A 24467-nucleotide genomic window follows, 5' to 3' on the forward strand; every position below is an offset into this window, starting at 1 on the left:
GTATTAATTCTACCAAATAAATTAACTATGTATTTAAGTTTACATGAGCTTGCATATTAATTCAAGATTGAAGATGACTAGTACTGCATGTGCAATCTTTATCACAGCAATAATCTACTTTGACTAAGAACATGTCCAAAAATTAGGATAAAATATGATCTATTTTACCCAGAACAAAAATAGCAATCTTAGTCATGATTTACTAAGCAAGATTTATCATTGAAGCAAAACTCAGTAAATATAGTCCAAACCTTGCAGGCATGATTCCAGAACTAAAACAAGGCTCCAGAAATAAATCTAGATTTTTCTAGACACAATAACTATATATGGTGAATTAAATTGATTAAACAATCATTAAACATGGTATATAGCAAACTAATTCTAACATTTATGAAACTTATATATCAGCAAGATTTCCGTTACATATGCATCCAGGAAAAAATCCAGAGCAAGATCATGTCCATGTTTTTCAGCATTAAATCATGAATTTCATTAGCAGATTTCAGAATCTTGATTGTTCAAGCAAGCTAACAGATTCAACCAGGTCTCATCTTTTTACCATAAGCATAATATTATATTAGAACCAACATATCCAAAAATCAAGGTCATTCAGTGAGCAGAACTTCCAGAACAAACATTAGGTGTTTTTGCTATTCTTTTTCATAGATTAAAATGGGTATGGTTTCTACAGATTTCAGTGTATCGGTTCCAGAACATATGAGTTTGCATTTTTACAATTTTTCTGTGATTTGTTATGCATTTTTGAAGTTCACTGCCAAACTCTGAAAAACTTGCATTCAGACCCTCGAACGAAAAATAAAAATTACAACCCCACGACGGCAATTTCATGGCATAAATGAGTGATAATGTGTGAATAAGATATGTGCATGTGTTCATGTTATTCTTACTAATAAGCATGAACAAAAAGTTAAACCAGAATAGGTTTAGAGTGTACCCCAAGGCGGGACCAGTGCCGGAGGCACCGGTTGCGCCGTTACCAGCTGGAATATACATGCTATTCGACTGGCCTTGCCTGAAGTAGCCGAACGATGTCGATGCAGGAAGAGGTTCGCAGTGCAGTCCCACGAACGGTCACCAGGAAGCAGATGAAGTAGTCGTTCGTTCACGCCGGGAAGTAGACGAAGTAGTCGTTCGTTCACGCCGGGAAGTAGACGAAGTAGTCGTTCGTTCACGCCGGGAAGTAGACGAAGTAGTTGATCAGGGAGCGAGCAGTCGCGTCAAGACGCATCCCAAAACCTGATTGCCCGCGTCCCGTGCAGGACCTTCAGCGAGTAGAGGTTCCGGAGGCCTGCTCTCGCTAGAGCTATGAGCGCAGTACTAGCGATGGGAACGGCAGAAAGTAGCAGAGGGAGAAGGGAGAGGTCTCCTAAGCAGGAGTACCTGGATCAAGTGCTGGAGTGTGTGTTGATGAGAGGAGGAAGGGGTGGTTTATATAGGCGTGGAGGTGCCTCAGGTTCAACGAACCTGGACGTCGTAAAGAGCTTTGATGAGCGGCAGTTACTGGTGTGATTCTACAGTCATTACTGTCAATGTTTATTCTCTGTTTTAATGCTCTTAACAGCAAAACGTTCTTCTCATCTCAGCACATCACGTCGCACCGCACCTGCACGTCACATCACGTCACGTCCGGCCGTACACGCGCACGCGCACCGCACCGCACAGCCCGTCCGGCCGCGCCGCGCCGTGCCTCGCCTCGCCCACGCCCACGCCCACGGCCTCTGCCCGGCCCGGCCCGGCCCGGCGAGGCGAGAGAGCGCACGCGCGCGTGTGGTTCACCGACCTCCTCTTACCGGCTTCACAAGTGGTGTACATGAAGTCCACCCTTTAAGTCGGTTGAGATCCCCCTCAAATCCCGGTACGGAATTAAGCAATTGATTCCCTAGCATTTAATAGTGGGCTTTAAATTCTTTTAATGTATTGATTAGAATAAATGGGCCAAGCCCATAATTCCAACAATCCCCACCAAGAAATTCAAGCCACACTAGAAATGCCCTCATTCCCTCATTGATATACCAGTATTTGACAGAGACTGTTAAGTTGAACTTCCATCTAGGACAAAAGCTACAGTTATTCACAACTGTACAATGGACTAAGCATTGAATTGCCAGTCTTGTGCAAACAAGTTTGACCAGAGCACTACACTGGTACTAGGCTGCAAAAGCATCCCCCCGGTTTGGAGCTTATAAGTCATACTCCAGGCCCTTCATGAGTTTCTAGAGAATACCCAGTTCTCATAGATCATGACCAGTAGTCAGACTCATATAGGTGTATTCCTTTCAGATGTTCTATAGGACAACATCTTTGTTTCAAGAAAACAACTCATTTGTTTTAAAGAAACCACCTGGAACACATTAAGGTATAGACCAACCTGCCATACAGATTAGAAGAGAAATGCACCTTGTACACGGAATGAGCCCTTTTCACAAAGGTTCTCTTCTCTCAGTCAGACTTTAGTTTGTTTCACCATCCTAATTCACGGGATCTCCGATCACATAGGATGGGTTTTCACTATAGAATGACTCACATGGGTCTCAAGCCCAATTCCATAGATGCATTGTCTATCACATTTCGTGAAAGACCCTTTGTAAACTGATCTGCCAGATTTTTAGCTGTCTGAACATAGTCTAGGGCTATAACTCCGGAGTTTCTCAATTTTCTGACAGATTTCAACCGCCTTTTCACATGTCTAGATGACTTCATGTTATCCTTTGAACTGTTCACCTTGACAATCACCGTTTGATTGTCACAGTTCATTAGAATTGGCGGTATCGGTTTTTCAACTATTGGCAAGTCCATAAGGAGCTCACGAAGCCACGTAGCCTCAACAGTGGCGGTATCTAATGCTGTGAGTTCTGCTTCCATAGTTGACCTCGTTAAGATGGTCTGCTTGCAAGACTTCCAAGAAACAGCTCCACCACAAAGTGTAAACACATATCCACTTGTGGCCTTTATCTCATCAGCATCAGAAATCCAGTTTGAATCACTATACCCTTCTAGTACCCTTGGGTACCCGGTGTAGTGAATTCCATAGTTCATTGTCCCCTTTACATAGCGCATTATTCTTTCAAGAGCCTTCCAATGATCATCTCCTGGGTTTGAAACAAACCGGCTCAGTTTGCTTACAGCAAACGAGATGTCAGGTCTTGTAGCACTAGCTAAATACATCAATGAACCAATGATCTAAGAATATCTCAGCTGATCTTGCATTATCCTTTTGTTCTTCCTAAGAATTAAACTGGCATCATATGGTGTTGAGACAGGTTTATAGTCGCTATAACCAAAGCGACTTAACACCTTCTCCACATAGTGAGACTGTGTAAGAATCACCCCACCATTGCTTTCTTTTACCAGCTTTATATTAAGGATAATATCAGCTTCTCCCAGATCCTTCATCTCAAAACTTTGAGATAAAAACTCTTTGACTTCCTTAATCACATTAAGGCTAGTGCCAAAGATCAGTATGTCATCCACATACAAGCACAAAATCGCTCCTTCAGCCCCACCATAGCGATAGTACACACATTTGTCAGCTTCGTTCACAACAAAGCCAGCAGACGTCAAAGTTCTGTCGAACTTTTCATGCCACTGCTTAGGCGCTTGCTTGAGACTATATAAAGATTTCAACAACTTACAAACCATTCCTTCTTGACTCTTTGATACAAACCCATCCGGCTAATCCATATAGATCTCCTCTTCTAATTCTCCATTGAGGAAAGTCGCCTTAACGTCCATCTAATGAACGAGAAGACCATAAGAGGCTGCCAGGAAAAGTAACACTCGAATTGTGGTCAATCGGGCAACTGGTGAATAAGTGTCAAAGAAATCTTCTCCTTCTTTTTGGGTATAACCCTTGGCGACAAGCCTAGCCTTGTACTTTTCAATAGTACCATCTGGCCTAAGTTTTTTCTTGAACACCCACTTGCATCCAACCGGTTTACATCCATAAGGACGTTCAACGACCTCCCAGGTTCCATTAGACATAATAGTATCCATCTCACTCCTCACTGCTTCCTTCCAATAGTCAGCATCAGGAGATGAATATGCCTCTTCAATGGTTCTGGGTGTATCATCTATGAGGCATACAATGAAATCATCACCAAAAGACTTTACAGTCCTTTGTCTCTTGCTCTTTCTCGGAGCATCATTGTTATCCTCCTCGGGATTTTCCACAAGTGTAGGTTCATTGTGTTCTATCGGCTCAGCAGAGCTATCATCCTCGATGAACTCTTGCCTAGATGAACTTGTTTCATCTCTCATGGGAAAAATGTTTTCAAAAAATGTAGCATCTCTGGACTCCATTATAGTACCAACATGCATGTCAGGTACTCCAGATTTCACTATTAAAAATCTATACCCAATGTTGTGAATAGCATAACCTAGAAAGATACAATCCACAGTTTTAGGTCCAAGCTTACATTTCTTGGTTATTGGCACACTCATTTTTGCCAAACAACCCCATGTACGTAAGTATGAAAGTGTTGGTCTTTTCTTCTCCCATTCCTCGAATGGTGTTATCTCTTTATTCTTTGTAGGAACACGGTTTACGACATGACATGCAGTCAATATAGCCTCACCCCACCATTCCTTGGAAAGTTCCGCTGTATCTAACATGGCGTTAACCAAATCCGTTAGAAATATAGGTCAGATCTTCAGAATACTGAACTCTGATGTGGAGTCATCAAGATGTGCAGAGTTCAGTGGTGTCATCCAGTGGATTTTTCTTGCAGAGTACTTAAGAATGTTCTTGCGAGTTTATTTATGTCTGCGAGTACCTGAGGAGCAGGCACCACTGGATGGGTTAGATGTGCAGGAAGATCTGACCTATATTGAGCATCCGGTGAAGATTCTGGAGACATCAGAGAGGGTCACACGGAACAAGCGCATCAAGATGTGCAGAGTTCAGTGGAGTCATCACAGTGAAGCTGAGGCTACATGGGAGTGAGAAGATGAGCTGAGGAAGATATATCCAGATCTCTTTGCTAGCCAGTCCAGCTGAATCTCGGGGACGAGATTCCTATAAGGGGATAGGGTTTGTAACACCATAATTTAAATTTCAGCATTTATTAATAAATTTAATTAGCTTTATTTAATTTTCTAGGATTTATTATGATTAGTCTTGCATTTAATCTAATTTTGTTTCACAAGGAATTAAATTTTTTTAGGTTTAAAATGTTTGTGCATTCATGCTGGTGCATAGTTTTATTTTTGGTTGAGTGCTTAGGGTTTGGATTCAAATTTAGTTTGAATTTAAATAGATTTGGGTGTAGTTTGGAAAAGAAAAAGAGAAATAGAAAAAGGAGAAGGAAACCCAACCCAACCCAGGAAACCAGCCCAACCCGCTCCCTGCTTCCCTCTTCTCCCCGCGGCCCAGTCCACCTCACTAGTCGGCCCAGCCCAGCTCCCCTTTTCTTTTTTCCCACGAAGACCACCCTCTCTCTCTTTCCTTCCCTGCCGGCCCAGTCCCGCACCGGCCCGCTCGCCTACACGCTCGCTCCAGCGCGCTCGCCCGCACGCGCCCCACCTCTCTCGCTGCACTCCCGGGCCCACATGTCAGCCCCGTCCCCCTCCTCTGCGCCCTCCGCTCGCGTAACGGCCAAGCCAGGATCCTCGGCCGAAATTCCCGCGCCGCGCCTTCCTTTCCGAGCGCACGCCGAGATCCTCGGCCATTCCCTTTAAACCGCCCCGCGACTCCCTACTCCCCATCCTCTACGCCAGCACCGCCCCAAACCCTAGCTCGCTGCGCCCGCACCACGCTGCCACGCAGAGCTGTAACACCCGGTTTATAAAAGAACATAAACCGAGCAATCATATACGTGCCAGGATCAAGTCACACGTATATACAACAGAATGAACAGTATATCATAGCACATATCACGTAAAAAGACATAATAAAGCGAATACGAATGTTATTTATTACAATAATGACATAAATGTCTGATACAGCGGAAGCGAAGTACAAAATACGAATAAAGCTCTCCGAAGCTGAAGCAGGGCGCCACAGGGACGTCGACTGGGAGACGAAGCACCTAGAAGTCCTCGTAGTCCTGGAAGCGCTGAGCGAACTCCCTCGCGTCGGCAGGAACTGAGCAGCAGTAGCGTAGCCAAGAGGAAAAAGTAGAGAAGAGGCAAGGGTGAGTACACAACTTGTACTCAACAAGTATAACACAAACTATGAGGCTCTAAGGTTGGCTGACTCAACTGCATTAGCTTTTAAGTGTTGGCAAGATTTTATTTAAGCTATTTACTACTAGTTGATGAATTACCATTAACCCAGTTACATAGTAATTAATCAAGTTTAATCATACTACTACTGGGAACCAAACCAAAACCAAGCCACCAAGGTAACCCCGAGAAGCACCTCCCTCGTCGGAAGGAGATAACTTCACTAATCAAAAGGAGGATCTGGGCCGCTCATAACCGTGAGCACGGCTAGTATACCAGTTTTACACTCTGCAGAGGTTGCACATCTTTACCCACAAGTCGTGAGCTACGCCAGTTGTTCATCACACTTCCTTAGGTGAGATGACTAGCGACTCACTACGAGGCCGTTACAAAGGACACGTTGGTAAGGTGTAACCGCTAAGGAATCAGGCTCTGCAACGATGGTAACCACCTCGAGGGGGGTACAAGACACACAGACCAGCCTCGTAGCCTGGCCACCATTGAAGCTCACCACCCCCCATGCCCCGTCGGTAAGTTACTCCCGAACCAAAATGGCCTAATTAGTAAGCCAAGACCGTCCCATTCCAGTCTTGTGGTAGCGCTGTTGTCCCAGGTTGTCGCTCTATGAACCGGTCCTTATGGAGAGTGGCCAACCAAGCACTAAGCACCGTGCTGGCCCCCTAAACCATGTTTCTAACAAAAGCCAGTTTTAACGAGACGTGAGCCACTCAAGCCACACAGAGTGCCACTCTCAGAATTAAGTTCAAGTAAACCATTAGTCAAATTAATTAAAAAGGACCCGAATGTGTTATAGCGCAGCAACCTAGCACAACTAACCAAAATGCAACCCAAAGGTATATATATAAAGGATATAAAGTGGCTAGGAAATCCTTAAAGGCATACAGTATTAAAATGCAGTATGAAATTGTATTTAAAGATGATAGGTTGTTCATGTTATACTTGCCTTCCTCGTACTGCTCCTGCTGCTGCTCAAAGTGCTCGGAAGACGGCTGCTCCGGGTACTGGTACTGGGGCTCCTCAGAAGGATCAACGTCTACTCACGAACACATGGCCAAAACAATGCACAAAATAAGCATACAGGCAAACACTAACAAAAAGCTAAGAAACAGTACAACAATACATAAAAACAGCGCAATAAACTAGTCTAAAGCTATTCTACGCGTTACAACGATCGCGTGGATATAAAGAACGCTAAAAACGGAGCTAAAACGCGTTTTCTAGGCCAAAAACAAATTCTAGGGGCTTATTTGTAAGAAAACTGAAGTTCCAGGGGGTTTTCTGCAAAAACCGAGGGCCTAAATGTAATTAAACCTTAGTTCCAGGGTCTAACGTGCAAAAATGGCAGGTCTGAACGGCGGGTTCTAATAGGGAAAAGCTCAGGGTCCTATTCGTTAAAAACCGGACCTAACTAGAAATAGTTTTGAATAGAGTTGGACCACGGGTTGAATAAAGAAAACCTCAGGGTCTCTTTAACAAAAATCCCAGGCCGAACCGTTATCTACGATCATGGACCGTTGGATCGAGATCTGAAGGCTCTGATTCGATGAGATCTAAATCTAATCTTGTGCATCAATTTCAGATCGAACGGCCAAGGAGCAAAGGGCGCGCTGGGGCGGCGGAGCGGCCCGCCGGAGCCCTGCTCCGCGGCGGCGCTCCATCGGGGCAGGCTGAACTTGCCTTTCCCGGGGTCAAATCGACCCGCGCCTGGGGTTGGGGTGATCTACGCGGAGCATGTAGTCCACATGAGGCCTTTGCGAGCCTCGGGGAGGGCTAGAGCGGCAGGTTCGACTGCGGCGGCGGGTCTGTGCGGCGGCGCTCGCCGGCGTGCGACGTTCTGGGACCTAAAGCGCGCGTTAAGGACTACGAGCTAGTGCAAAAGGATCAGGGGCTCGGGAGGGTGCTCACCGAATCCTTGGGTCGGCCGGAGTTGTACCGCGGGAGGGACCACGACGAGGACGGCGGCGCTGCTGAGATGGAACGCGGGGTCCGGGAGGTGCTGGGCTCGTCCGGGGTCCTGGGCTGCACTGGTCGCCGAGCGATGCCCCTACGAAGCAAAACCTGGGGGTCAAATCGGGCCAATTCACACCGGCGGCGAGTAATTGCGGCGGCGGCCGAGCTCACCTGCGTCGGGTCCCGGCCAAATTACGGCGAGGACACGGCTCAGATCGGGGCAAAAGGGTTCAGGGTGATGCCTGGGCTCGGGGCGGGGCCCTGGAGAGGCTTGGCAGGAGTGGTGGCGCGGCAGGGCGGCGTGGCCGCGACGGCGTGGAGGAGCGGCGCGGGGCGGAGCTGGTGGAGGCGGCTGCTAGGGTTAGGGAGGGCGGCGCGTGGGTGGACGAGGGTGCAGGGGGGTCGTGGGATGGCTTAAAAGAGAGAGCGCCGGACATCTCGGCGGGGGGGCAGGGATGGAAGGCCACGGGAATCTCGGCGAGCTCTGCGGCTTGGCCGTTCCGTGGGCGCGTCGCGGAGGGGAAGAAACTGACCGGTGGGGTCAGGCTGCTAGTGAGACGCGGAGGCCGGGCCAGCGCTCGACTGCGGGCGCCGACGTGTGGGTCCGGGTGCGCAGGGAGAGAGGGCGAGGCGCGGGACGTGCGAGCGGGCTGCTGCGCGAGGGTGGGGGGGGCGCTGGGCCGGTGGCGCGCGAGGAGGGAGAAGAGCGGGCCTTGCTGGTTGCGGGCCCGTGCGGGGCGAGCGGGGGAAGCGGGGGAAACGGGCCGCTGACCCGCTGGGCTGGCCTGCGGGCTGAGGGAAAGGGAGCTGGGCCCGCGGGTTGGGTTGCTGGGCTGCCTGGTGGGTTTGGGCTGGACTGAGGTTTGGGTTTCTATTTTTCCTTTCTATTCCTAGTTCTAATTCAACAAAGCTATTTGAATTCAAACAAAATTTGAATTCAACTCCTATGCATTCAAACAAAATAAAGCCATGCACCAGCATGAATGCAACAAAAATTTAAACCTATGATAAATTTTAATTAATTAGGAACAAAAAATTAGATTAAATGCCAACTAAACACAATAAACCTTAGAAAATTTAACTAAAGCCAATTAATTTATTAACAAATGCTGAAATTTAAAATTAGGGTGTTACATACCCTACCCCCTTAAAGAAATCTCGTCCCCGAGATTTAGCTGGGCTGGCTAGCAAAGAGATCTGGATATGTCTTCTTCAACTCATCTTCTCGCTCCCAAGTAGCCTCAGCTTCGCTGTGGTGACTCCACTGAACTCTGCACATCTTGATGCGCTTGTTCCGAGTGACCCTCTCTGATGTCTCCAGAATCTTCATCGGATGCTCAGTATAAGTCAGATCCTCCTGGACATCGACTCCATCCAGGGGTGCCTGCTCCTCGGGTACTCGCAAACACCTCTTCAGCTGAGATATATGAAAGACATCATGAACTCCTGAGAGACTGAGAGGTAACTCCAGGCGATAAGCAACTTCGCCTTTCCGCTCTAACACCTTGAATGGCCCCACATAACGAGGTGCTAACTTCCCTTTGACATTAAATCTGCGGATTCCTCGCATCGGAGACACCTTCAGATACACATAATCACCGACACTGAAAGTCAGATCCCTCCGTTTGCCATCAGCATAGCTCTTCTGTCTGCTCTGTGCAATCCTCAGATTCTCTCGCACAGCCTGAACCATCTGCTCTGCATCATCTATGATCTCAGGACCGAAGAGCTGCTTTTCACCAATCTGATCCCAATAGAGAGGAGTCCTGCACTTTCTGCCATACAATGCCTCAAAGGGAGACTTCTTCAGACTGGCCTGATAGCTGTTGTTATATGAGAACTCAGCAAATGACAGGCACTTATCCCAGCTGGTACCGTACTGAATAGCACAAGCTCTCAGCATATCCTCCAACACTTGGTTGGTTCTCTCTGTCTGCCCATCTGTCTGAGGGTGATAAGCCGTACTGAAACGCAGCTTCGTATCCAACGAATCATGGAGCTGCTCCCAGAACCGAGAAGTGAACTGAGACCCTCTGTCAGATATAATCTTCTTCGGCACACCATGCAAGCAGACAATCCGAGAGATGTATAACTCCGCAAGTCTGGCACCGGAGTAAGTAGTGTTCACTGGTATGAAGTGAGCAACCTTCGTCAGACGATCCACTACTACCCAAATGGAGTTGTACCCTTTCTGAGTACGAGGCAAACCAACAATGAAGTCCATAGTGATCTCCTCCCATTTCCACTCTGGAATCTTCAGCGGCTGTAACAGACCTGCTGGCCTCTGATGCTCAGCCTTGACACGCTGACAGGTGTCACAAATAGCCACGTACTCTGCCACTGAACGCTTCATCCCATACCACCAGAAACGTTCCTTCAGATCATAATACATCTTCGTGCTGCCCGGATGGATAGAGTAAGCTGTATCATGGGCCTCACTCAGAATCAACTTCCGAAGATCCTTCACATCTGGAACACAGATCCGGTTCTTGTACCACAAGGTACCCTGATCATCCTCTCTGAAATGAGGAGCCTTGCCCTTCTTGAGCAACTCACGAATCTCCTGCAGCTTCTCATCATCTTTCTGATGCTGCCTGATCTCTAACTCTAGAGTCGGTACTGCCTCAAATGCTGCACTGGAAGTATGATGCAAGAAGCCCAGACTCAACTGCTCGAACTCCTCGCATAACTCTGGAGGCATCTGGAAAGCCACGGCCATGTTGACATAACTCCTTCTGCTCAGAGCATCTGCTACAACATTGGCCTTGCCCGGATGATAGTGAATCTCCAGATCATAGTCCTTGACCAACTCTAGCCATCTTCTCTGCCGCATGTTCAGCTCATTCTGCGTGAAAATATACTTGAGGCTCTTGTGATCAGTGTAGATATCACACCGCTGCCCATACAAGTAATGCCTCCAAATCTTCAGAGCATGCACAACTGCGGCTAACTCAAGATCATGAGTAGGATAATTCAGTTCATGCCGACGTAACTGCCGTGAAGCATAAGCTATCACTCTGCCCTCCTGCATCAGAACACACCCAAGACCATCCTTCGAAGCATCACAATATACCGTGAACCTCTTCGTCTGGTCTGGCAGAGTCAGGACCGGCGCCGTAGTCAACCTCTTCTTCAGCTCATCAAAGGCCATCTGACGCTCATCAGTCCATACAAAAGCCACATTCTTCTCTAGCAAAGAAGTCAAAGGCTTCGCGATCTTGGAGAAATTCTCAATGAACCTCCGATAATATCCTGCTAAGCCCAAGAAAGACCTGACTTCCTTCACTGTCTGCGGTGTCTCCCACTCGAGCACATCCTTCACCTTGCTTGGATCAACAGCAATACCTCCCTGAGAGATAACATGACCGAGGAATGGAACCTCGTCAATCCAGAACTCGCACTTGCTGAATTTGGCATACAGCTGATGCTCTCTCAATCTCTGCAACACGAGCCTCAAATGCTCCTCATGCTCTTCTTCTGTCTTGGAGAAGATCAGAATATCATTAATGAAAATCACCACGAAGACATCCAGATAATCCATGAATACCATGTTCATCAAATGCATGAAGAAAGCCGGGGCATTAGTCAAGCCGAAGGACATGACTGTATACTCATATAGCCCGTACTTGCAGGTGAATGCCGTCTTCGGAATATCCCCAGGACGGATCCTCAGCTGAAAATAACCCGAACGAAGATCAATCTTCGAGAATATACGAGCACCTCGAAGCAGATCGAAGAGATCCTCAATACGGGGCAGTGGATGCTTGTTCTTGATAGTAACTGCATTCAGCTCCCGATAATCCACACACATCCTCTTCGAGCCATCCTTCTTATCTACCAGCAACAACGGAAAAGCCCAAGGAGAGAAGCTGCGACGGATATAGCCCTTGGCTAGCAACTCATCAATAGTCTTCTTTACTTCTTCATGCTCTATAGGTGCCATACGATAGGGCCGCTTTGCAATAGGAGCTGTGCCAGGCAAGAGATCAATGCAAAACTCAATGGCGCGTTCAGGCGGCATACCTGGCAAATCATCCGGAAAGACATCCGGGAATTCAGACACCACGCGAATACCGTCCGTGGGTCTAGCCTCCATATGGTGAAGAAATCCAGAAGGCTCTGAAGCACTAACTGTCACCTCTTGGCCATCAGATGCTGTCAGGTGAACTGCTCGATGAGCACAATCAATTCTGACTCCCCACTTGGCAAGAGTATCCATTCCCAGAATCACATCGATACCCTTGGTGTCCAGCACCCTCAGATCAGCACTGAACATTGCCCCCCTTATGGCTACACTGACTCGGGGGCAAACAATATGGGATCTCAACTCCCCTCCCGGTGAAGAAACTAGCAGACAGTTCTTTAATGCAGTGGTAAAGAAACTATGCTCCTCAACAAATGACTTGGTGATGAAAGAATGAGTAGCACCAGTATCGAAAAGCACTGAAGCTGGATAGGAATTAACCATGAACGTACCAATAACCACGTTGGGAGCCTCGGCCGCTGACTCGGCCGTCACGTGGTTCACCCTGCCCTGTGCTGGCGCCCTGGGCTGAGCTGGGCGCCCCTGCTGTCCCGCCTGCGCCTTCCGGGGGCAAGCGTTGGCGTAGTGCCCCGGCTGGCCGCAGTGAAAGCAGGTGCGAGGAGGTCCCTGAGCCTGCTGTCCGGTAGGAGCTGCCGGACGTGGAGCCTGCGGTGCCGGTGGAGCTGGTAGAGCAGCACGAGCCGGAGGTGCCGGTAACCTCGGGCCCTGACCTGCCTGCTGCTGTCGAGGCGGGTACTGCTGCGGTGGCCTCTGCTGGTACTGCTGAGGAGGCCGGTACTGCTGCTGGTACTGCTGGGGCTGCTGGAGTCGAGGACGAGTGTTGCTGCCGGAAGCAACGGGGACAACCTTCCTCTTCTTGTCCTCCATCTCCAGGTGCTTACGCTCAGTGTTGAGCGCACTGTCAACCAGATGGTTGAAGTCGTCGAAGCGGAGGTTGAGCAGCGCGTACTGGAGGTAGTCCTCAAGACCCTCCATGAAGTGCTCCTGCTTCTTGCGGTCATCCGCAACCTCGGCAGGGGCGTAGCGTGCCAGCTGAAGAAAGCGATCACGATACTCCGTGACCGACATAGTCCCCTGAATTCACAAAGACAGATAGATATCGGAAGATTAACTCAAGACTCATAAGGATAGAACAAGGGGGCATTAGCTCAAAAGAAAATGCTGAATGATTATACTTAAGATTACCTGCTTCAGTGCAAGGAACTCCTTCTGTTTCATCTTCATAACGCCCGCGGGGACGTTGTGGCTGCGGAAGCGCTCCCTGAACTGGAGCCAGGTGAGAGACTCGCGGTCGTGAACTGGGTGGGACTCCCACCAGTCCAGAGCTGCCCCTCGCAGCTGTCCTGCTGCGTACAAGACGCGCTCACGATCATCGCACTGGGCGATGTCCAGCTGACGCTCCACTGCACGGAGCCAGTCGTCAGCCTGAAGAGGGTCGGACGTGTGAGAGAACGTCGGCGGGTGACCCCTCAGGAACTCAGCACGCCTGTCGCGAGGCTGCGGCGGTGGAGGAGGCGGAGGCTGAGTGTGAGCGTGCTGAAGAGCCTGAACGGTGTTGTTCAGGGTAGCCATCATCTGCATCTGGAGCTGGAAGTACTGCTCCGGAGTCAAGGGTGGAGGCATCGGGATCCCAGTACCCTGGTTGTTCTGACCCTGCTGCTGGCCAGAACCGGAACCGGTGCTCCTAGTGTTCACCATCTGATTTGAACAAAAGATTTCACGAGTAAGGATATTGCAGGAATAAACTCAGAGGGATATGATAACTCTTTGCGGAAAAAGACTCAGCCATGATAAAGTAGACAGGATAGAGTTGACTGTTTTACCCCCAACGATCTAACTCATTTTATTAATTAGTTAACTTTAACATCTGAGTGATTTAATCAAATTTAAACTACTAAGCTATGCAACCATTCAAAAATCCAAATCAAACATGTAGCATAATAACAAGCAGACAAGTTTCACGACTTAGCCGAGTTTAGCAAAAGACTCGACTAACACAACGCGCCGCAGAACGTGCTATCGTATTATTATAAAAGGGTCACCTAGCTAACTCATGGTGGTCAGATGACTGATTCAGGCCAAAATCTACGAAAACTATTCTTCAGAGAGAGAAATCAAGGCAAGAATGGTAAAAAGTCAAAGAAGTCAAGGGGTATAATAGTAAAATAGTTTCAGCAAGCAAGGATTGGTGAGAAGAAGTCCTAAAACTCGACCAGTTCTATCTAGGCTTCGTCCTACAGTCGATATGGCTCTGATACCACTCTGTAACACCCGGTTTATAAAAGAACATAAACCGAGCAATCATATACGTGCCAGGATCAAGTCACACGTATATACAACAGAATGAACAGTATATCATAGCACATATCACGTAAAAAGACATAATAAAGCGAATACGAATGTTATTTATTACAATAATGACATAAATGTCTGATACAGCGGAAGCGAAGTACAAAATACGAATAAAGCTCTCCGAAGCTGAAGCAGGGCGCCACAGGGACGTCGACTGGGAGACGAAGCACCTAGAAGTCCTCGTAGTCCTGGAAGCGCTGAGCGAACTCCCTCGCGTCGGCAGGAACTGAGCAGCAGTAGCGTAGCCAAGAGGAAAAAGTAGAGAAGAGGCAAGGGTGAGTACACAACTTGTACTCAACAAGTATAACACAAACTATGAGGCTCTAAGGTTGGCTGACTCAACTGCATTAGCTTTTAAGTGTTGGCAAGATTTTATTTAAGCTATTTACTACTAGTTGATGAATTACCATTAACCCAGTTACATAGTAATTAATCAAGTTTAATCATACTACTACTGGGAACCAAACCAAAACCAAGCCACCAAGGTAACCCCGAGAAGCACCTCCCTCGTCGGAAGGAGATAACTTCACTAATCAAAAGGAGGATCTGGGCCGCTCATAACCGTGAGCACGGCTAGTATACCAGTTTTACACTCTGCAGAGGTTGCACATCTTTACCCACAAGTCGTGAGCTACGCCAGTTGTTCATCACACTTCCTTAGGTGAGATGACTAGCGACTCACTACGAGGCCGTTACAAAGGACACGTTGGTAAGGTGTAACCGCTAAGGAATCAGGCTCTGCAACGATGGTAACCACCTCGAGGGGGGTACAAGACACACAGACCAGCCTCGTAGCCTGGCCACCATTGAAGCTCACCACCCCCCATGCCCCGTCGGTAAGTTACTCCCGAACCAAAATGGCCTAATTAGTAAGCCAAGACCGTCCCATTCCAGTCTTGTGGTAGCGCTGTTGTCCCAGGTTGTCGCTCTATGAACCGGTCCTTATGGAGAGTGGCCAACCAAGCACTAAGCACCGTGCTGGCCCCCTAAACCATGTTTCTAACAAAAGCCAGTTTTAACGAGACGTGAGCCACTCAAGCCACACAGAGTGCCACTCTCAGAATTAAGTTCAAGTAAACCATTAGTCAAATTAATTAAAAAGGACCCGAATGTGTTATAGCGCAGCAACCTAGCACAACTAACCAAAATGCAACCCAAAGGTATATATATAAAGGATATAAAGTGGCTAGGAAATCCTTAAAGGCATACAGTATTAAAATGCAGTATGAAATTGTATTTAAAGATGATAGGTTGTTCATGTTATACTTGCCTTCCTCGTACTGCTCCTGCTGCTGCTCAAAGTGCTCGGAAGACGGCTGCTCCGGGTACTGGTACTGGGGCTCCTCAGAAGGATCAACGTCTACTCACGAACACATGGCCAAAACAATGCACAAAATAAGCATACAGGCAAACACTAACAAAAAGCTAAGAAACAGTACAACAATACATAAAAACAGCGCAATAAACTAGTCTAAAGCTATTCTACGCGTTACAACGATCGCGTGGATATAAAGAACGCTAAAAACGGAGCTAAAACGCGTTTTCTAGGCCAAAAACAAATTCTAGGGGCTTATTTGTAAGAAAACTGAAGTTCCAGGGGGTTTTCTGCAAAAACCGAGGGCCTAAATGTAATTAAACCTTAGTTCCAGGGTCTAACGTGCAAAAATGGCAGGTCTGAACGGCGGGTTCTAATAGGGAAAAGCTCAGGGTCCTATTCGTTAAAAACCGGACCTAACTAGAAATAGTTTTGAATAGAGTTGGACCACGGGTTGAATAAAGAAAACCTCAGGGTCTCTTTAACAAAAATCCCAGGCCGAACCGTTATCTACGATCATGGACCGTTGGATCGAGATCTGAAGGCTCTGATTCGATGAGATCTAAATCTAATCTTGTGCATCAATTTCAGATCGAACGGCCAAGGAGCAAAGGGCGCGCTGGGGCGGCGGAGCGGCCCGCCGGAGCCCTGCTCCGCGGCGGCGCTCCATCGGGGCAGGCTGAACTTGCCTTTCCCGGGGTCAAATCGACCCGCGCCTGGGGTTGGGGTGATCTACGCGGAGCATGTAGTCCACATGAGGCCTTTGCGAGCCTCGGGGAGGGCTAGAGCGGCAGGTTCGACTGCGGCGGCGGGTCTGTGCGGCGGCGCTCGCCGGCGTGCGACGTTCTGGGACCTAAAGCGCGCGTTAAGGACTACGAGCTAGTGCAAAAGGATCAGGGGCTCGGGAGGGTGCTCACCGAATCCTTGGGTCGGCCGGAGTTGTACCGCGGGAGGGACCACGACGAGGACGGCGGCGCTGCTGAGATGGAACGCGGGGTCCGGGAGGTGCTGGGCTCGTCCGGGGTCCTGGGCTGCACTGGTCGCCGAGCGATGCCCCTACGAAGCAAAACCTGGGGGTCAAATCGGGCCAATTCGCACCGGCGGCGAGTAATTGCGGCGGCGGCCGAGCTCACCTGCGTCGGGTCCCGGCCAAATTACGGCGAGGACACGGCTCAGATCGGGGCAAAAGGGTTCAGGGTGATGCCTGGGCTCGGGGCGGGGCCCTGGAGAGGCTTGGCAGGAGTGGTGGCGCGGCAGGGCGGCGTGGCCGCGACGGCGTGGAGGAGCGGCGCGGGGCGGAGCTGGTGGAGGCGGCTGCTAGGGTTAGGGAGGGCGGCGCGTGGGTGGACGAGGGTGCAGGGGGGTCGTGGGATGGCTTAAAAGAGAGAGCGCCGGACATCTCGGCGGGGGGGCAGGGATGGAAGGCCACGGGAATCTCGGCGAGCTCTGCGGCTTGGCCGTTCCGTGGGCGCGTCGCGGAGGGGAAGAAACTGACCGGTGGGGTCAGGCTGCTAGTGAGACGCGGAGGCCGGGCCAGCGCTCGACTGCGGGCGCCGACGTGTGGGTCCGGGTGCGCAGGGAGAGAGGGCGAGGCGCGGGACGTGCGAGCGGGCTGCTGCGCGAGGGTGGGGGGGGCGCTGGGCCGGTGGCGCGCGAGGAGGGAGAAGAGCGGGCCTTGCTGGTTGCGGGCCCGTGCGGGGCGAGCGGGGGAAGCGGGGGAAACGGGCCGCTGACCCGCTGGGCTGGCCTGCGGGCTGAGGGAAAGGGAGCTGGGCCCGCGGGTTGGGTTGCTGGGCTGCCTGGTGGGTTTGGGCTGGACTGAGGTTTGGGTTTCTATTTTTCCTTTCTATTCCTAGTTCTAATTCAACAAAGCTATTTGAATTCAAACAAAATTTGAATTCAACTCCTATGCATTCAAACAAAATAAAGCCATGCACCAGCATGAATGCAACAAAAATTTAAACCTATGATAAATTTTAATTAATTAGGAACAAAAAATTAGATTAAATGCCAACTAAACACAATAAACCTTAGAAAATTTAACTAAAGCCAATTAATTTATTAACAAATGCTGAAATTTAAAATTAGGGTGTTACAAGAGCCCTCTGCGCCGCCGCGGCCACGCCGCTCCACCGCACCCCAGCCCCACAGGAGCCGCGCAGCAGCCTCGCCTTGACTCCAGGAACATCACCGAGGCCACTGTCCCCGATCCGAAGCCCTGCACGCACCGGATTTCACCCCGAAGCCATCACCGCCGGTGAGTCCAACCCCGAGCAATTCCTCACCTCCGGCGATCCCATGACTCCTCTGACCCTCGTTCCTTGATCCCAGCACCGCTGCGCATCTCCTCGACGGATCCAGGAGCCCGGAGACGCCCAGCAGCGGCCCCTTCACTGAGCTCCGCGCTGTGCGCCGCCGTCGCCGTCGACCCTGCACAGCTACACAGCTCGAGTCCGAGCCTCGGTGAGCATCCACCCAGCCTTCCCGTTCTTTTGCAATAGATCTAGTGGCACGTAGGCCACCCCGGGGACCGGAACACCGGTCACCGGCAATGCCCGGCGCATCCCCGCCGTGGCGGATGCCCCCACACCACTGCACAGCCGCGCACCGGCCTTGCCCAGACTCGTGTTGGCCTTGTGCATGCGCACGCATCCTTTTGCGCCCAGAACTTAGCCCAGTCCGGCCAGAACGCCGCACGCCGGCGAGATCCGCCGCGCAGGACCGCCGCCGTCGCAGCATGCACCGCCACGGACCTCCCTGAGGCCCGCAAAGGCCCTAGGTGGACTACGCGTGTCGTGTAGTCCCTTCCCGACCCAAACCCTGCTCGAATCAGCCCCGGGAAGGCCGAGTTCCGCCAACTCCGGTGGAAGATAACCCCGCTAATCAAAAGGAGGATCTGGGCCGCTCATGACCGTGAGCACGGCTAGTATACCAGTTTTACACTCTGCAGAGGTTGCACATCTTTACCCGAAAGTCGTGAGCTACGCTAGTTGTTCATCACACTTCCGTAGGTGAGATGACTAGCAAACTCACTACGAGGCCGTTACAAAGGACCACGTTGGTAAGGGGTAATCGCTTAGGATTCAGGCTCTGCAATGATGGGGCCCACCTCGAGGGGGTACAAGATAACACAGACCAAGCCTCGTAGCGCAGGGATCATTGAAGCTCACCACCTCTTGCCCCGTCGGTAAGTTACTCCCGAACCAAAATGACCTAATTAGTAAGCCAAGATCGTCCCATTCCAGTCTTGTGGTAGCGCTGTTGTCCTAGGTTGTTGCTCTATGAACCGGTCCTTATGGAGAGTGGCCAACCTAGCACTAAGCACCGAGCTGGCCCCCTAAACCATGTTTCTAGAAAAACCAATTTTTAACGAGACGTGAGCCACTCAAGCGGGCCACTCCCAGATTTAAGTTGCATATACCATTAATCAAATTAATTAAAAAGTACCAAGTGTGTTATAGCGCAGCAACCTAGCACAACTAACCAAAAATGCAACCCAAGGGATATATATAAAGGATATAAAGTACCTAGGGAATCCTTATTGGCATACAGTATTAAAATGCAGTGTGAAATTGTATTTAAAGGTGATTGGTGGTGTTCATGTTATACTTGCCTTCCTCAGAGTTCTCCTGCTGCTCAAACTGCTGTGAAGACAGTGGCTGCTCCGGGTACTGGTATTCCAACGAAGGATCAACGTCTACTCACGATCGCAACGCCAAAACAAGTCCAGCACATACCCATACATGCAAACAAAGGCAAACACTAAGAAACAGTACAACAATACATAAAAATAGCAAAAAAAACTAAGCTAGAATTGTTCTACACATTACAACGATCGTGTGGACATAAAGAACATCTAAAACGGAGCTAGAACGCAAAAACTAGGCCTAAAACAAGATCTAGGGGCTAAACTGTAAGAAAAACAGAGTTCCAGGGGCTTCTGCGCAAAAACCAGGGACTAAAACGTAATTAAAAGGATAGACAGGGTCTAGACTACAAAACTACAGGGGCTGGACGGTGGGTTCTATTTTTATAAAGCTTAGGGGTCTAGGTGAATAAAACAGGACTTAACTGGAATTTCTTTTGAACAGGCTTGGTCCGCGGGTTGATTTCAAGGAAATGGAGGGGCTCTTTAGTAAAAGCGCCAGCCGAAGGGGTATCTTCAGATCTGATCCATTGGATCGAGATCTGAGGGCCAGGGTTAGATTGGATCTGGATCCAATCCTGCGCGTCCATCTGGGATCGCACGGGTGGAGTCCATCCCACGCGCGGGGCGGCGGCGCTCGCCCGCCGGCGGCTCTGCTCCGCGGCGGCGCGGGCTAATGCTCGCCGGAGTTTGCCACAACGGCGCTATAGGGCTCAACTCTACCGGATTTCGGGTCCAGGGGAACGCGTGTAACATAGCTAACCTAGCTACAGCCTTGGCGCAGGGCCATAGCACGGCCGCGTGCGAGCGCAGCGGCGGGGCGGGTCGGTGCCACGCCAGTGAGCAATCGCGCGCGGTGCAGGGGAAAGCTAAGGGGTAACTGGGCACGGGAGAGTTCATTACCGCGGCGCGAAGATCCGGGGATGTGTAGAGGTGGGAGAGCGATGGTGCAGGAGCAGATCCGCGGCAGCACGGCGGAGCTCCGAGCTCAGCAGGGTGGTGGAGTGCGGTGGACGGCCGTGCAGTGCCTCCCTGGTCGTCCGGCCCAACGTGAACGACGCGCGTCTGCTCTGCAAGGCGAGAGGGTAGGTCAGGGGGGTCGGAATTGTGCCGGCGTCGTGGGATTTCGACGACAGGCTCACCGTGGCGAGATCCAATGTCGGGGCGGCGCTAGGCTTGGGTTTGTGGGGAACGGTGGCTGCGGAACGGAGAGGTGCCAGGAAGGCACGGGGTGGTTCCTATTTATAGGGTGGCGGACCAACCTAGGCGTGCGCGCTCGGGCGAGGAATCACGGCGAGATTCCCGGCCGGAGGTTGCGCTGCATGGGGGAGACGGAGCTGACCAGCAGGCCCGCCTGGTCAGTGAGGGGAGGGGCGACGCGCAGCGCAGCTGAGCGGCGAGCGGGCGAGCGGCTCGCTGGGCCAGGAGGGAACGGGCGTTAGCTGGGCCACGGCGCGGGCGGAGCTGGGCTGAGCGCGCAGGCGGAGCTGGGCTGAGCGCGCAGGCTGTGCTGGGCCGTGCGGGGAGGAGGAAAAGGAGGGCTGGGCTGGATCTGGGGTTGAGCACGGGTTGGGCTGCCTGCGGGACTGGGCTAGATTGCTAAAGGATTTGGGTTTTCTATTCACTATCCTTTTCTATTTCAAAACACCACTCAAACTATTTGAATTCAAATTCAAAATTGAATTTAACCCTAGCACTCAAACAAATAAAACAATGCGCCAGCATGAATGCACAAACAAGTTTAACTTAGAAAAATTTTAATTGCTTATGAAACTAAATTTGATTAAATGCAAGACTAATCATACTAAACCTTAGAAAATTAAATAAAGCCAATTAAATTCATTATTAAAGCTGAAATTTAAATTAGGGTGTTACAAACCCTATCCCCTTACAGGAATCTCATCCCGAGATTCTGGGCTGCCTAGCAAAGAGAAACAAGGATTGGATTAAGCTCTACGCACACCTGGTATCACCTGCTACTGATCCTGATCATTCTGTGGACAACTTTTAGTATCACCTGGTATCACCTGCTATTGATGACATTGTGGTCAAGACTAAGGTAGGGTCGACACTAGTTGAGGACCTGTCCCTCGTCTTCGACCGGCTACACGCCACGCGCACAAAGCTAAATCCCGAGAAATACATTTTTGGCGTCTCGGCAGGGAAGCTGCTGGGTTTCCTGGTCTCTCGTCGAGGCAAAGAGGCAAACCCAGCCAAGATCAAGGCGATAGAGGCGATGAGGCCACCTGGCTGTATCAAGGACGTCCAGAAGCTTACTGGATCTCTGGCCGCTCTTAGCCGCTTCATTTCGAGGCTGGCTGAGAGGGCCCTCCCCTTCTTCAAGCTATTGAGGAGGTCCGGTCCATTCTCTTGGACTGAAGAGGCTGAACAAGCCTTTCAGGAACTGAAGCAGCACCTCACCTCACTGCCAGTATTGGTGGCTCTAGAGCCAGGTGAGACGTTGTTTTTGTATCTTGCTGCGTCTGCAGAGGCGGTCAGCATTGTGTTGGTTGCCGAGAGGACGGAGCAAGCTCGCCAGGGGGATACCAGGGTCCCTCCGGCCAAGGATGGTGAGCCGGGCCACGGACATGGGGGTCCGGCAGCCACTCCTCTGTCTGAAAGTCCGGACCCCGGACAAGGGGGTCCGGAGGAGCCTCGTCTCAGTGGGAACCCAGAATTGCTGGGGGCCCAAGGACCTGACGTGGTGGATAAGGGCGAGCCGGACCCGGTGGCCAGGGTCCGGGCCATCCAGAAGCTAGTCTACTATGTCAGCGAAGTGCTCCACGAGGCAAAGGCCAGGTATCTTGAGATGCATAAGCTTATCTATGCCATACTTATTGCGTCTAGGAAACTGCGCCACTATTTTCAGGCACACAGAGTTGTGGTAGTGACCTCTTACCCCGTAAAGAGCGATCCTGAACAACTCCAATGCCGTGGCAACATTGCCAAGTGGGCAGCAGAGTTGGCTGAGTTCCAGCTGGACTTCTAGCCCCGCCATGCAGTCAAAAGTCAGATCCTGGCTGATTTCATAGTAGAATGGACTCCTTCCCTAAGAAATTCTGGAGGTCCGGACCTCAACGCCGGACCCCCGGAGATGGAAGTCAGGACACTAGTCTTCACCGAGTCCCACTGGACACTCTACTTTGGCGGGTCTGTCCGCAAGCAATGGGCTGGAGCTGGTGTGGTCCTCATCGACCCAAATGGGGATCAGCTGAAGTACCGGTTCCTCCACGTCGCCATTGACAAATTCACAAAATGGCCGGAGGTTACCCCTGTGGTGAACATCACTAAAAAATCAGCAGTTGCATTCCTCAAGTCCATTGTGTGCAGATTTGGCGTCCCAAACCGCATCATCGCGGACAACGGGACCCAATTCAAAAGCAGACTCTTCCAAGAGTACTGCGAGGACATCGGCATCCAGCTATGCTTTGCGTCCGTGGCACATCCCCGCAGCAATGGACAGGTCGAGAGAGCGAATGCAGAGATCCTCAAGGGACTCAAGACCCGCACCTACAACTGCTTGAAGAAGCATGGTGCCAAATGGGTTGATGAGCTTCCGTGCGTACTATGGGGCAACCGGACCACACCCAGCCGAGCCACCGGGGAGACCCCATTCTTCCTGGTCTACGGGGCTGAAGCATGCCTTCCCCCAGAAATTCACCTGGCCTCACCACGGGTCCAGGTTTTGACGAGTCCATGCAGGAACAACTGCGGTGTGACGATGTGGACTTCGTTGATGAACGAAGGTGGCAAGCAGCAATCCGAAATGCACGCTACAACCAGGCGCTCAGGCGCTATCATCAATGGTTCGTGCACAGTAGGGAACTCCGGGCTGGCGACCTCGTCCTAAGGCGTTTCCTGAACCGAGTGGGGCTCCACAAACTCTCCCCCAGCTGGGAGGGTCCCTTCAATGTTACAGAAGTATGCCGGCCCGGATGCGTTCGCCTTGCCACAGAAGATGGGGTGTCGCTACCCAACCCTTGGAACATAGAGCATCTGCGTAAGTTTTATACTTAGACAGAGAAGGAAAATAATTTTTTCCTTTGTAATAAGATAGAATTAGTGTGCGGCCCAGAGTGTTGGGGGTCCGTCCTCGTAAACCCGGCCTCTGGCATCCATCGCACCATCGGCTAGCATAACGCGCGGCCCAGAGCGGTAGAGGTCCGCCCTCATAAACCCGGCCTCTGCATCCATCGCGCAAGCCATGTATATCAAGTTGCAAAGGAAAGATTTGCCCCCAGTTCTGTCTTTGTGTCAAAATCTTATTTCGCATTTCGATTCCCGAGTTTTTAGCTTTCTAACCCCCGCGCGGACTTCCACTCTTATCGCTACAGCTAAGATCTGTATTGAGTTGCCTGACTGCCGTATAGGTCCGGACCCCCTTGCTGCTGGGAGAGGGGTCTGGACCCCTAAGGACCTGCTCTGGAGAGGGGGTGCTTGTTTCCTGGGGTAGTCCGGAGTCTTGTGTAGCCGCTTAGCTGGTTCCGTACCCAAAGCCTACACGCTCCATCACCCTGTAACGAGTGCTCTAGTACCCGGAGCTGGGTAATTGGGGGCCCGGACCTCGTTCTAGCTCAAGGGTCGGCATCTAAGTCCTACGCGGCAGTTCTAGCTCCATATCTCAAAGGATCGAGTACGACAAAATGGCCTCACCCACCGCTAGGGAGGGGTCCGGAACCTCGGAGCCAGGTCCGGTAAAGTCGTGTTTGTTTCCTGGAGTGGTCCGGAGCCCTGTGTAGCGCCTTAGCCTGGTTCCGTACCCTAAGCCTACACACTCCACCACTCTATAACAAGCATTGAGCTGCCTGGACCAGTGTGTCCGGAGCCCCGGACCTCGTACTAGCTCGGGGGCCGGTCCAGAATAAGTCCCGCGGGCCTGCTACTAAGCTTTGACTTTGAGTGGTATGAAGGTTAGGCCTTTATTGGTGGTAGCTAGCCTCAAACCATTGAGCCTA

This window comes from Panicum virgatum, chromosome 4N (genome assembly GCF_016808335.1).
Source record: "Panicum virgatum strain AP13 chromosome 4N, P.virgatum_v5, whole genome shotgun sequence".
In the NCBI taxonomy this organism is placed as follows: domain Eukaryota; kingdom Viridiplantae; phylum Streptophyta; class Magnoliopsida; order Poales; family Poaceae; genus Panicum; species Panicum virgatum.